This window comes from Chlamydotis macqueenii, chromosome 5, assembly GCF_036417535.1.
Source record: "Chlamydotis macqueenii isolate bChlMac1 chromosome 5, bChlMac1.mat, whole genome shotgun sequence".
Taxonomy (NCBI): domain Eukaryota; kingdom Metazoa; phylum Chordata; class Aves; order Otidiformes; family Otididae; genus Chlamydotis; species Chlamydotis macqueenii.
The window spans coordinates 69,815,452-69,831,048 of NC_141560.1; the positions used below are offsets into that span (position 1 = coordinate 69,815,452).

At 40.4% G+C, this 15,597-nt stretch overlaps 1 long non-coding RNA gene across 2 annotated transcripts; it reads right to left on the bottom strand.

The window, feature by feature from the left end:
• Positions 1 to 7,396: 7,396 nt before the first annotated feature.
• Positions 7,397 to 13,503, bottom strand: LOC147600623 (uncharacterized). 2 transcript variants are annotated; one of them, XR_015258693.1, is made up of 5 exons: positions 13,160 to 13,503; positions 12,098 to 12,288; positions 10,975 to 11,954; positions 10,438 to 10,823; positions 7,397 to 8,662 (listed from the first exon to the last, which is right to left on the bottom strand). It is a non-coding gene; the product is annotated as an uncharacterized LOC147600623 (long non-coding RNA). The 2 variants fall into 2 exon arrangements; XR_015258692.1 differs by having other exon boundaries at positions 10,438 to 11,954.
• Between the last annotated feature and the right edge of the window lie 2,094 nt (positions 13,504 to 15,597).

Genomic DNA, 15,597 nt, shown 5'->3' on the forward strand with positions numbered 1-15,597 from the left:
AAGGGCTTATTTTCTGCTAGATTTCTCAGCTTTTACAGTTTTTTTTCCTCTTCCCTTATCCATACGTCCAAGGCAGAGCTGTTATCTGGAACGCATCCCAGAAGGTGATGCACTCAGCCTTACATTTCCATACGCATATGCCCCGGATAGTATATTGGCTACAGTGAAGTCCATGAAAGTTTTACCAGATTTCAGTAAAATGGTATTATTGTTAACTTTTTAAAATTATTGTAAATTTTTTTTAACTTTTTCAGTGATGACAGATAAATATTTGGATAAACTTGGATATATCTTGGGTATACACTCTTCCAGCGTAATCCGGGATGTTTTAACAATCTTGCTGATAATCATAAAGCTTATAAGTAAACAAAAAAAAAAAGCAAAAAACTTCAAAATCATAGCTCACAACTTAGTAGATGACATGCCTCGAACAAAGTCTTTTCCTTGGATCCTGTCTGATAGAAGATAACAAGGCAGGCTGTCAGCAACCACGTTTTCTGTACCTCTCTTTGTTACTGCTTGATAAGAAGGAATTAAGGGTCGTTCCCGAAGTCCTGGACTCCACGAGAGCTACTAGAAAGTGCCTATAAAAGGAGAGAATGTTTCAAAGAGTGAAATATTATTGAGGGAAAAAAAGGGAAAAAAAATACCCAACTATTTTCTAGTTATGAATTGGCCAGTGTAAGATGAACTTGAAATTACAAAAACATCAGAACACAAATTCAGTACTACAAATATTCAAAGTAATCATCCAACCCCTTGGAATTAGTCTAAGAAAAATGGGCAGGCTGTTATTTTATGGATTTCTTTTTTTCCTCAGTTTTGTCACAGAAGATGATGATCGTGATCAACCCCTGCAAACTGCAAAGTCTGAGTTTTTCACAGAATTCAGCACCGTCTTGCAGAAAAACATTATGTTTTAGCAGTTTCCCTTTGCGACTCTTCACTTTGATATTATAGAAATGTGAAAGCTATAAATGTGTTTGGAACTTGTTCGTAGAGTATTTCCCTGCCTTCTCAGGATTACTCGTCAATTACAGAAAATGATTCATTCTGTATCTCAGCTGAAGTTAAACAAAACAAAACAAGGCTTTGGAAAGTTAATTTGAAGAATTTGTCCTTTTTTACTTACATTTTGAACAAGATCTCTATTGGAACAGCCCATTACACAACGAGACTTTTTCATTTTCACCCTCAGTCAGTCCTAACGAGCCACACTGGTCTCTGCCATGGTCCTCTGTGCACACACTGCGTCTAATCACGCTCACCGGCCTATTTCAGCCGTACGACAGTCAAGTAAGAACATGTGCAGGCAGTAACGCTTGGAAATAATGGGCCAGGTTCATCACTGAGTCAGTGGGAGGGCGTTTGGTCCATCAGCTCAGAAATATAGGAGGTTTCGTTATGGAGTAGCCACTTTACAGAACCAGACTACCTTGTGGCGTGGTCCTTCCTCAAGGGCCATGCATAGCGCTCATTAATATCAGATGGAAATCTCAAATCAATAAGGAAAATATTCCCCTTATGAGAATGGAATAGACGTCGTTACTGAAAAGCCCAACTTATCCGCGTTTGGCTGTGGTCTGAAAAATCACATCCCACTTACCGTACAAACCAGAGCAAATTGCTACCTCCACCTGCATCGTAATTTCCAGATGAGAAAAATGGAGACTCTAATTTTAACCCCGTGATTAAGATGGATGCGTGGTGTTCACTGTAGCGGGGATCTCAACTTCTCTAAAACTGAGCACAGTTTACCCGAAGCATCCCTTTATCCGTTTGATTCCGTGTCCATTTAGAGCCTGCTGCAGCAATCTATCCCCATTCCGCAAAGCACTTATGCTTGTACCTAATAACAACTGAGTTTAACCAAATTCTTGAAGATAAACCTGTCTTTAAATGCCTTACTCAACAGAGGAGAAATCTAAGCTGCGTCTAAAATAACCAACTGGACTGGGATCTTGTTTTAAAAGTAATTTCAGGTGTTGTAAGTAAAATTATAATAAGCACATTATTTTTGTAATGGGTATTTTTCTAACGAGACTCTGGTGAAAACGGTATTTCTGACTGGAAAAAGCCGGCTTTTCCTTAGTTAAAAGTGGTGGAAGTTGTATTCTTCATTTGATGCAAAACACCCTTCCTGCAGAAAAACTTTTTTCCATTATGATATGCTTAGATTTTTCATTTTAAATCTTTGATGCAAAATGCTAATATTAATTAGCACTTAAATGCTAATTAGTATTTAAACTGACTTGTAACTACTAGAATGTAACGATTGATTACAGTGCTTGTTTTAGGGGTAGGGAAAGGCCTCAACTTCAGTTTAGTTTTGGATTTTCTGTAGCAGATTACTGTAGTGATAGGCAATACATTCCCTCAGTCAGAAGGCGGTCTGAGGACACACTGATCCTCACCTAATTTAGAGGACATCGTCATCCTCCGCTAATTTAGAGCGCCGTAACATTTATAGCCTCCCATGGCAATTGTTTTACATAACATAAATCCTTTGAGTCAATGGTGCAACCAATTCTTTGTGGGTTTTTGTTTTTCTGTTTTTAAAAAAAAAAATCCTTTTATTTTTTTGAGTCAGAAGGCAGCTTGCTCTCGTACACGTTTTACAGGATCGTACATTCCTCCTCTGCTCCTGACTCTTCCCTAATTCAAAACAGTTATCTTTTCCTATTACTTTCAAAGGCAACAAATTGACCCTGACTTCAGGGGGGACAGGAGTCAATCTGTGCTTCAGGAAACAGAACAATGTCAGCTGGAAGAAGATTTCTGGGTGTCACAAGCCCACCAGCCTTCCAGGAGTACTGGGAACTGGAAAATTACCTGCTCTCAAAATATGTCTGCACTTAACAGCAACACATGGAATTTTCTAACCCGAGAGCTCCATTTCAGTCCAACATCTACTTACAGAAAAAAAAACAAACATGCACAGCATTTCTTCATTTAAATCACTTTATACTGTCTATGGGCTTGTCACGGAGCGTTTTCAGGACATCATTTCACATTGCTGAAAATCCCTTTGTACTGGAAATAAGATGGAGAGAATCAGAGGTGGAGCAGACCCAGTGGAGTTGGACCTGAGAAACTCCAGCCGTTGACTTTAGTGAATTGCATCAAAAATATTGCACCCCGACTTCCCTTCTTGATTGGGGGATGTGAGGGGGAGACGTACTGCATTACCATAAATAACCTCCTGTTTGGCGGTACTGTTTGATTTCTAATGTTTGATTTACAATCTGCCTAATGCCGCTGCATAAATACGTCGTTGTAACTGCTGATTTTTTTTTCACTGAAACTAAAGAACCTCCTGCTTGACTTCACAGGGAATGTGGTCTGAAAGCAGAAAGGAAGCATGAAAGAGGAAAACAATGTAGTTCTACTCTCATGGTTGCTCCTGCTATAAAACATACATAAACCTTTTGCAATCTCATACAGTTTTTATTGCTCTCAAAAAAAAAAAAAAAATCATTCTGTTATACATGTTTGCTATACTAAAACTGACAACGGATGGAGCAGACTGGTTTCTTTCCCTTTAGGGATGCACTTGGTCACCTCAGAAACCCCAGCGAGGGAAAAAAACGGCCCTGACTTGGGCATCCGATCGTTTTACATCGTGCTGCTCGGGATCAGCGTCTTTACTCGGCCTGTAACAAATTCCATGAGCCACGTCAGTGTTGGGTGTTCTGCACCTTTTAGCAGCTTTGCTACCCTCTCGGCCCTTTGAATGTCACCAGTAATCATGTGCTACTTACAGTAATACTGTCCTTTTTCCCCTGCAACTCCAATAGCTCAGTTACATTTTGGGGTGCCTCAGCCCCCTGCTAGACCTGTTGCAGCAAGACAGCCAAGGGGACTGCTGTAGAGACAGCTTCTCTTGAGTGCAAAAAAGACCATGAGACCCATATCGTGGTCTCCCGGGCATGCCATGAGCACCAGACTGGACAAACAGCAGCCGTAGTGGCCGTACGCCAGCCCTACTCTGCTCTCCAGGTACCAAGGAGTCATGGGTGGACCAGTGCCTTCCTCAACGCAACGCAGAGCAACCTACGGTACCTAAAAATGTATGCATTTTATAAGTTGCCCCTGCTATGAACTAATCTAAATTGTTGGTGCTCTGAGGTCATTCTGTCTGCATAATATTTAGGTGCTTTACTATTTCCTGATGGGACAGGGAAAATGGGACTTGGTTTTCCCAGCACTCACTGGTACAAATGCAGGAGGCAGACAGATACACGGTCACCAGCAAATTGTGCTGATGTACAAGTTCTTCTTCGTCAGTGTCAGGAGATGCAGAGGTCAGTCAGGTCCCGAAGAGATTTTGGGGAATAGCAGAAAAACCTGCAAGGCCTCCCCCTCCTGCTGAAGGCAATGGTCGTTACGGGAAGGAAAACAAGCAGCTGTCTGAAGAGAGGCTGGGAAATTCAGATGGCAGTGGTATGAACTAATGCGAGCGTGACTAATGATATGACAGGTGATTTCCAGTGCTGTTTCGCCTTATGAGTCCACACATTTCTCTTTATTGGCTCATCCAAGCTGAAACTGCAGCCTTGTCCCTAACTGGGGAGCAGCAAAGAGGCCGTCGCCCTCATCCCTCCTTTGGCGTGAAACCTGACGCAGTGGTAGTACGACGTGTATTACAAGGAGCAGCCCAATAGCTGGGAAAAACAAAATGAAGCCCTAAACCAGCTACTGAAATTAAAAGTAGACATGAATCCTCAATGTTTTTTTTTTTATTAAAAAATGTTTAAAAATCCAAATGTGAGCAACCAACACAATCATGAGCTCTGGTTATGGATTTCAGCTACTCAGAGCAAACGTGCAGATGCAGACTGAGAAATTTCCACCAGTTCCTCTGTGCGCCCATAGTGAGAGCACCTCTGAGGGGCTCCATGCAGGTCTCACCCTGTAGCTTTCTCCACGTGTCCTTTGAACAAGTGGAGGGGTCAAGTAGCCTAATATTCATCATAATCAAAGCAGATAACATGACTTACAGCTGCTTCTTCTCACCCCATGTCCATAATTTCTAACTGAAGAGTAACTCCACCTCTGCAAAGCCAGCACTAGACACACAAACATAGACACACGGAGCCCAAGCTTCATTTTTTAGTCCCAAAGCAGCCAGAAATTCTCTGCCAGATTCTCCAAGGGATACTGACCTTCTTAATTCTGTTTTCACATTTTGCCTAGGCATGACGTTACGAATTTCTTCACCAAAAGTGTTGTCAGGCATTGGAACAGGCTGCTCAAGGAAGTGGTTGAGTGACAGTCCCTGGAGGAATTTAAAAGACATGTAGATGTGACGCTTAGGTTTAGTGGTGGACTTGGCGGTGTTAGGTTTACAGGTGCACTCAATGATTTTAAGGGTTTCTTCCAACCTGAATTATGAGCTTAAAGGCAAACAAGATGCTGCAAACGTATCAACCGTACTTGTGTGATTTACAGATTTGCTCTCTAAGTTCAACACTCAGTTATCCTTCAAGGTATATCCTTCTGAGTATCAAACTGTGTCATAATCACAGCTGAAAAGCAGTGCTTCACTAAGAATTTCCTGAATATTTAATAACAACAGTCAGGCCGTTACCAGTAAGCACTGCCTTCAGAAGCACTAGGACCGAGATACCAGCACCACCATTGTGCTGAGCAGCTTTTGCAGTCGAATGATTCACAGCCACCTGTGCATAAAAAAAAAAAAAAATAGATTTCATAAAAGTTAGGCATAAAGGATAGAAAAATCTATCCCGAATATTCCTACTTGTTTTCAGATTAAAACAGGTTGGCCACAGTCACGTCGTTATTGAGCGTGTTTTGCGGAAAGATCTGAGCAATCAACTTCTCATAAACCAATGTTCACAAAAAAAAAAAATCATTTAAAAGTCAAATGTGTGAATATTGTTTAAAAACAAATGGAAAATGTGTCAATGCAAATATTTGAACAAAGAATTCCTCTGTTTTTCTCCAATCAAGAGGCAGGCATTACATGCAATGTATCTGGCCAAATGCATTCAAATAATAGCTCAGCTTCTGAATATTCATGGCTAGGCATAACGTGAATAATCCTCACGTTGAAACAAAATGAGAGAATCTACTTCAGAGCAGTTCTGTAAATTAAAAGAGCAAGAAAATTCACTGGGGAGAAATTACATGCCCTGCTGTAACAATCACCCTGTCAGATCTTCCAGAGTGACAGTTTCTGTGCTGTAGTGTTAGTCTGATCTGCTATTTGCAATATAATTTAACAACTAACTGCCCTTTGCCTTACTTCAGGTTTACAAGCAAATAAAATTTCCCTCTTTCGCTTTCCCCTCCCTCAGGGATTACTACCTTAATTAAAACTAACTTACACTACCTTTAGAATATAAGGATACTTATATGTAAGTATATAAAAGTATACATTTATATTGTGAGTACCCTATGCACAGCTTTTAAAAGCTTTCCGCTCTGGAGGGATTGCCTAAAATTGAGTGCAGATGCACAGAGATTCAGTTTTCCATTACAAAATTACAAACAATAATTTAAAAATACTGCCTTCTGGATTTTCGTGGCTTTGCTTTCTTTCCAGTACGCGTCCTTCAGAAGCAACTGTTGTATCTCCGTGGTAGATCAGCACAAATTTGTCAGTATTTCCTGTGGGATTGAATAAAATTAAGATGGAGTTATGAGAAAATACTTTCTATTTAAAGACAAAACTGAGTAGTTACCAACTCTAGGAAGGACAATTATACAAACAATGTATACTCTGAAACTAGAGCAAAGAGTCCATCACCTCCTGGAGCCAAGGAAGCATACACTGGATATGAAATAAGAAGATTGGGAGTGGAGCATTTACAAAGAAACATCCTTTTTTTAAGAAAAAGACCCTGGGAGCGGGCCATGGGGAGAGAATGAAATCTCCTGACAAGCATCATTTAGAGACACAAACATAGATGTCAGGTGTCTCTGCGTTAAAGGTCCTGATATCGACAGGCTCAGAAAAGGCCATTCTTTGAAAGTACGTGATTTTGCTCGATCACTTAACTAACGTAAAAAGTAGGTACCTACTTCAATTTTCTGAGTTTCAGACTAGAAACATTCTTGTTTGTTTGTTTGTTTGTGTTTTTTCACTCTTTTCTTAATTGTTTTTTGTGTTGTCACCCATTTCAGATAGTTGTGAACAGCTTGAAAATGTGCTTTAACTTACCCAGGGATATGGAAGATAAAACTAATTTAGCCATTAAAAAAACAACCAACCAACCAAAAAAAAAATCACTTGCTTTTAAGGTTGAGCCTAAGGATTTTAACTGACTGACTGAACCTTGACATCTCCAGTTGAAATCTGTAAGGGAAGCAGTGAAGGAAAGACACCTGGACCCAACTTTACTCATGAGCCTTAGTCAAGAAGATGCACCAAACTCATCTGGATGGTGCACAGCATTCACCCCTGTGGGTCCATAAATTTCCAAGAAGCAGAAGAAGAAAGAAGAGTTCTCACCACTTCCATCTTTGCTTTTCTGTGCTATTTTGAGATCATTGCCTTTGTGAATTTTCTGCAAAGCACACTGGACACCTGCAGAGCAGAGAACAAGGTAATGCTAAGCGTGCGCAAACCATTCGATGGTCTGTCTCGATTTGCAAAAATCCAAGACTTTCATACACTATGAAGAAACCATGCTGAGCCCACTGTGACACACTCAGGGCATTTAATGTCACGCTGCACTCATTGGCTTCTCGCTGTTTAACTGCCATCCCATTTCCCTGCTTGAATTTGCATCCAAGCAAACCTCTCTACATCAATAGGGAGCTAAGTCAACCATACAGTGCTCCTCTAAAGCCAGTGAAGTTGCTTGTTTGCACTCTTTTGAAAAAAAGAGTTTGCATAAAATCAGATTTTAAAAACAACTTGCAGTTGACATTAAAAACCATGCTATAGGTAAACATCTGGCGAGATACAGAAATGCTGATTGTTGGATTTTCAGAGTGATTTTCAGTTTATCTGCTGTACTTGCACGTGTAAAATATGACAATGTTCAGACATGTAAAATATTCCGTGGCTTATTTTAGCCAATTTGATCTAACTTTCTTGAAAACTTTCCCTAGTTATCCATATTCCTTTATAAATTATGTTGGTAACATCTCGAAAACCTATTTTATCCCAAGTGGTAGAGACAGCTTTTAACTGAGATAATTTATGAGGATGGTCAACGCTGGGTCTCAGATAATAAGGCGACGGTAAAGTAGGGCATCTTTAACTTAATCCCATAGGGAAAGGCAGATGAGTTGAGTTTTTCTGTGGTCTTTACACAAAATCCCGGGGGAAAAAAGGGTCCTCATGGTAAGAAAGGTAAGTGCAGTGTAATTGAGTTTTTATCTGCTATGGCATGCATGTTGTATGGGTGACAGGTTATTTAAGGGTCTAGAAGAGTCTGGTGCACACCAGCTGTGGTTTGTAGGGTCAGTGTTGCTAGCCTGATAAGAACAGGACACACATCTCTCCTCCTTCATCACCAAGGTTACTTAGCTCTCAGTTGTAATAAAGCCTCCTTGGCTATAATCTCTGTCTCAAAGTTTTTCTTCATCATCAACACAGAATACTCCACATTTCACAGCAGGCAGCATCCGTGCCAGTCATTTACGGAGTGTTTATGTAATAACTTGAACACCAAACTCATAGTACAGCCTAGGAACAGACAAAGGTGGTTTGGTTTCCATATGGGATTTGTCTTAATGAAGTAGACAGCACGAAGCAGCCATTTAATTCTACGTCGATAAGGTGAACACCATTTGAACCCATACCCCAGTGTAAGCCTGAATTTAGGGACAACTTTCCCAGGCAGAGGATGCTTGGTCCACTCCTCTGAAATAATTACCGTACAATCGCTATCTTAGCATGTTTTCAGTTCTTTGAATCCAGTTTTCTGGATAACTTTAAGCAATGTTTTATTTTTTAAGTGGTACTTTAAAGACAACTTAGGTCTGCATGCTGCTTATAAGGTTTTAACTTTGGTAAAAGTTAAAAATAGGAAAGTGGATTAAATCCAAAGGCAGCAGAAAAAAAATATATATTCCAAAGATTATTGCTTGTTTCTATAATTCAAAATTTGATGCACAGGGCATCAAGTCATTTATCAAGTCAAGATGAAAGGTATTTGTTCATGAAGTTTTACAAATGTGTTAGGTCCAGCAACAGTGATTTCAAATCCTATAATTAAATTTCTGTTAGAAAGCTAGCATATGCATTGCCATTAGAACAGACACTAAATTCCTGTTATCATTATATATAATTTAAAATCTTATCTAAATTTCATCAACGTTATCTTTGCGGGAAATTATGCTGGTGAGGGAAATGCAATCATACAGTTTCATTGCTGGAAGGCTCAGAATACCTTTTTTCAATTAATTTTTTTAAATAGCTGCATTTACTGCTAAAAATATCAATAAAGTGCCTTTTTGCTTTTTAAAAAAATTGCCATAGAAAAGGTTAGGAATTTTTCCCTACTGTAAAATTTTTACTTGCTGTCATGAAGAAATTTTTAAGGCAGTCGACAAGAATGTTCTAATTCTTTTGTCCCCGTTTCTCAAAATACCAAAATGATGTTATGCGCCTTGTTGTCCCAGATTGTCTGTCGGTAGATTGCAGGGCACGATCATTTTATGGTAACCCAGAAATAAGGAGCTATGTGCTATCCTTGACTGTAACACCCATCCTGCCGGGTCGTTGTGCTGTGGCAGAACATAGAGTTTGGGTTGGATTAGCTCTAGAAGAAAAATCTGTAAAATATTGGCTGCACCTTTGATGTTCGTAGTGCCCCAAGAGAGCTAAATACCAACCATCAGCGCTAAAGATAAAGTGAATTTATGTGAACTGGCACAGAAGTCTCGAGAACGGCTGTAACAGATTGGATTTCCTCAGGGTCTGACCACAGCCCACGTACAAGAACAGCATTATGTGTTATCTGTGTTCATGACAGTGTTCACCGCAGTTACTATTTCTGTCTTAATATTCTGATCATTAATTAGGCTGTAGCCTTTTTACTGTTTTGAGTGTCTATCTTCTGTACACAACAGTGATTTCCAACAACCTGCAGTTACTTAAATGCCATGTATATAATAAATATATTATATATATATATAAAATTTTAAAATCATATCATACATACAACCATTACAAAGTCTGTCCTTCCCCACGACTAACATACCTTCCCTTCCAGGCTGCCACGAGCTGTGGGAGCCTTCCCTTCAGAAAGCTGCTTGGGCAGCTTGAAATGAAATGTAAGAAATGTAAGATGCCACATTTCACGTTCGGAATGATTACCAGATCTCATAGTCTTCCCAGGGAATAATAAAACCTCTGCCCTTCTTAGAAAACAAATTTGCTGTCCATCCAACGGGTGACAGCTAATACGGATACTTGAGTCTACCTGTGACAGCTGCTAAATAGAAACAAGCCGTCACCTGGCTGGTCTTCGCCCGTGCGTCCTCGTAAGATCCCTACAGAAGCAGACGTCCTCCTCTTCGTAGCGATACTGCCATGGGTATCAGGTGCCTGCGCAGGGTATGGAAATGGTTTATTTGCCCCTGAATAGAATTACCCAGAGGTGTCAATAATTAGGAAAGCCCTTACGCTCTCCTATGTGTTGCATGCATTTGAAAACAAACAAGAAAAGGGTTTGTACCACCAGGTTAGATCCCCAGAACACTTTACAGCGTTAAATAATTAAGGTTCTCCACTTTCACATCCTCAGCAAGAGCGGTTGTACGCAGGTATCGGTTGCTTCATTGCACCATGAAATTTGAATAGCAGAAAGCGCGTAGCTCTGAGGCAGAGTGGAGATGGCCACCTATCACCAAGCGAAAACTGAGCAAAGTTGGGCGATCTGACCCAGACTGAAAGCCTGTCCAGCTGGGCACAGCTCCCTCATACAAATCACGACTTCGGAAGAACACAAAGCCTGGTGACCCAGCATTTTTGATAGCCAAAGACGTGCTTACCTGGGCTAAGCTTGTGACACCTGCGGAGCGAGCCCATGAGGTATGTGCTTTCAGGCTTCTAAAGGGAACAAAAACCTAAAGTAAAGGTGTCTTAAACATCTTAAAAGTGCCAACAGGATCCTTACATTACCTACCCTTCCCAAAAACAAACACATAAACAAGGATCAACAAACAATCTCTTTTTTGGAGCAGAGTAAGTCATTCCAAAGTGTTTCTCCATCAAATAACTAACTTCATTTGTAAAGATTTCAGAGGGCCCAGTTAATTATCCCCTAGCTGTGGCCATATCTCCTATTGCCCCTTCTCCCCTTACGCATTATTCTAACTGAGATATCCTTCCATCCGGCTGCAGAGCTTTCTAAGTGCTGGCGTGTGGCTCTGGAGATCCCTTTCCCATCTGTTCAAAGCGTTTTTATGCTCCTGGGCTGAAAGTGTAGTTGTTCTACTCTGATTTCTTCAAATACTCATTTCAATGCTTGAATTTACTCCTGTGAGGAGGCTTGCTGATTTCAGTGTTACTCGTCATACAGAGATAGAAACGTTTGGATATCTGTATGCTTCTATTCCTCGTTTTTGTAAAAGGGACATAACTTTTCTCGCTGCATAAGTATTGGAAAACAAATTCACATGTAATAGCAAGCAGCTCGAGCGTCACAACGATGGTACGAGTGCTGTAGCTTGATTCCCCGTCATTACTCGCGCGCCAGATGAACGGTTTTATCAGACGTGATCTCATACAGTCAAAAGAATGGAAATCAGTTCCCGCCGGCGGCTTTAAACTGGAACATGAACAGAATGAACGGGAAGGCATCGCTCTTAACAGTGCCTCTCGATGGCTGTGACACACAACAGGGAAGAGGATGCAAATGGGTTTAACTGACTGTATCTAAAGCCATTGTTGCTTTGATCTGGTGGAAACAACCCCGTATTTTAAAGATCATTCACACACTAAGTGGCAGGTGTGCCTTTCTGCTTCCTATCTGGAAAAAAAAAAAAAAAAAAAAAAAAACAGCTGCTTTCTGTGAATTTAGCTTTGGGAGCCAGCACGTTCCAGTTTCAATCTGCATTCTGGGACAGGTAGCGCAGACCAATTAATCACGAGAGCTCCCTCAGATGGTCTCACCTTCTTTTGTCTTTGAACAGCACGATGCAAAATAAAAATGGGTCACCAATGCGTTAGCAAGAGGCTCTGATAGCCGGTCCTTGAAGAGATGTTCCACTTGCAGCACGGACGTGAGATACAGAGAAAAGCAATCGTCTACTCCATGCAAAAGACAGCTTTCAACTCTGTAAATCCCAGGTGAAGTGAAAGAGCTGGAGAGCTGGAACACATAACGGTGAGGAACAGATTAACTCACTCATCACCAAGGGTGCCCACTGCCAGTAGGAACCATAAGAAATAAAGGGATTTGGGCCGTAAAGGTGAGGACCAAATGCTTGCAACATGGGATGTGCTCGCAGGCTAGGAGCAACAGGTAGACAAGAGAAGCATGTTTATGGAGGAAAAAAAAACACAGCTGGAAAAACAGGTTAAAAAAGAGGTAGAAATGGAAGAAAATTGTCATAAGAGGTATAAAGCCCCATTATCCTTCACTTGGTTTTCATGAAGAGAGCGAGGAGGGACTGTACACAACGCAGAGAGGGGAGAGAGGCAGATAAATGACAATTCAAATCTCTGACTTTGCAGAAATCAGCCAAACGTTACTGTGTGGCCTTAACAGCAATAACAGATTCCTTGGGATGGACAGAATAGGCAGAAGGAGAAGGATGAAGTCCATGGTACATTTATTATGGATCTCAAGAAAAAAAAAAAAAACAACCAACCCAGAACGAGAAGGCTCTACAAGCATGATTTGAATAATAAGAATAGCAGAAAATAGTTGGCATGGAACATTTAGCAAATTATAGCTAAATTGCAGACAGTCAGCATGCACTTACCCACAGAGAGCTTGCCTGACAAATCTCGTACTGCTTCACTGAAGAAGCAGCAATAACTGAAAAGATTTTACAGCGTGAGAATCCGTGGGTATAATTACACGGCCTGCAGAAAACACTTCTGACAGAATAACCAGCTGGAAGTTAAACATCCACAGGGGAGCAACCGCAACAGTCCAGCTTCAGTCAATGCGCTGTTGTGGTGGAAGGGAAATAGTAAAGAACAGGAATAAATTAAAAGAGATCTTACGCTACAGGACACAAAGGAAATAAAGGGTCTTGAATGACAAGGCGTATTTCAGCGCTATTCCCAGGAAAACACTTGGGAATGCGCGTGGGCAAGAATCCCAAGAGAGGTGATGTTTTGTATTTAATTAGGAATAAGCCAAATCCCCTTCCCCAAACACCTAGAAGGGGGATAAAAAATAAAAAAAAATTAAAAAAAAAAAAAGAAGTTTTGAGCATATGAGATTGAGAGGCTTAAATTTTAAGGCTTAAAGAGACTGTGATGAGTTATTCTGATTTCATATAGAACGCAATACAAATGAATCTCAGTAATTTCTGGCTGGACAACCACATATCCAGGAAATACACTTAGTCTACATTTAACAACAAATTCACTGTGTCCATAGGTTAATTGTTCTCATGGTTAATTACTCTCAGTGAATCTTAAACGTACTCTGAATTAGTCTGTCTCCAGGTTTTCACACTCCGGGTTGTGTGGCACCTTTGTTAAGATTTCCGAGCTCTGCAATCCTCTCCCTGGAGGTTCCACAGGTTTACTTCAAGTTACTTTATCTTGGAGTCGGTTGAACTTCTTTAGTTTCTCATTATCAATCGTGATTTTGAGACTCCAAATCATTCTTGGAATCTTTTTTTCCCATCCTTTCCAAATTTCTGATTTTCTCTCGGAAGCGTGTGCCCACATACGCTGCACACAATTTACTAGGAAATGCCTGATCAGCACACAGTGACAAATCTTATTAATATCTGAATTCCCAAGAATGGCTCTACAGCCTGGCTTTTGGTAGAGTTAACCCTGATTCGGTTTTTCCTGATTTTTTACACTTAATCAGAAGAGAATCTGGGGCAACTACACAGCCCTGGTTAGAGGAAGAAAAAGAACGGACAATACAGAAGGTTCAGGAGAGGCTCACTGAGATAATAAGCCTTAATGACCCTAAATGAGAAGCGAAAGAAGGTTAAACGTGCTGTGGAAAAGAGAAGATTAACAGAAGACCTCACTCATATATCAAATACCTTTAGGAAATAGAAAGGATAAATTTTCGTAGACAAGCAATTTAACAGAGGGATATGTAAGCATGATTAATTAATTAACATCTGTGTTACTTAATGATGATGAAAAGCTGTATGTTATAGCTGAGTTGTATTATAAGAAAAATAAAAGCATCAGAAAACTTTGTACTTTTTAACGCAGAAGTTAAACAAAATGACAAGGGAGGTATCACCAGGCTGTGCACGCAGGGCAGCGGAGCAGGGAAAGGGGACAGAGCTGCTTCGGCCGGGGGAAATTTTTGATATAACACAAGAGCTGTTTGTTTGGAGAGTTCGTTTGTGCCACCTCTGCCTTCAAAATCTATGTAACTGCCTTCCGGCTAACTCAGGTTTGAGGCTGTCATTACAGAAGGGAGCTACCTTCCCACTGGTCCTAAGGAAATATTCAATATCGGAACAGATTGCCCGTGGAGGTTGTGATGTCTCTGTCCTTGGAGGTTTTGAAGCTCTGGTTAGACAAAGCCCTGACTTGGCCACACGCGAATTCAGGCTTGACCCTGCTCTGAGCATCAGCTCAGGCTGGAGACCTCCCAAAGCCCCTCACAACGTGAACGAATCTATGATATAAAGGAAGATTTTATAACTTAAATAGTAAAGAAGCTATGATCCCGATGCATGTTTAAGAAAAACGTTAACATAATTTACCAAAATCTAATATATTTAAATACCAAAAAAAATTGCAACAAATAATTGAGGATACTTAACGCCTGGAGCGATTTCACACGTGGCAGTCTCTGACGTGTTTTGCTGGGTCTTGATAACTGTCATAAAGCTGACCAAAACCGATCTATTTTACAAGCAAGAGGTTGATTTATATCAAACAGAAGCTGTAATCTCCTTAAAGTCTGCTCCTTTGATTTGCAGAGGTGAAGACTGTTAAAATTCATCCCAGTTTAAAAGAAATATTTGGAATTTACTTTTCTTTCTCCTTTGATTGCAAAATAAACAGCTGGAAACAGGTGGTTTCCTTTCAGTCACTGAAATTTGGCATGTTGCTTATAAAAAAAAAATTATTTGCTAACCAATTTTCATGATTAATGGCTAGAACTCATTAGATGTTTTATATTGTAAATGTATCTATTGTTTTCTATTGTAACTATATTATTTACACTATTAGACACTTTGTGATGTCACAATATCTCCAACTTGCTGCCTGTATCCCCTTTCGCTACAAACTCAGACTGCTACCCACTGACATCTAGAGTGGAATTATTATATTCCACGTCTGCCTAACAAAAATATAGAGCTCAAATAGCTCAGTCTCTACACATCCCTCCCTCCCCAGCTAACCTGTGGTTGTTGAACCACCTGTAACCGGTCTGGACAGACTTGGACCAAAATACAAAACTTCTGCCTCCGCAATCATCCGTGTAAGTGTATTCAAGTCTCTTT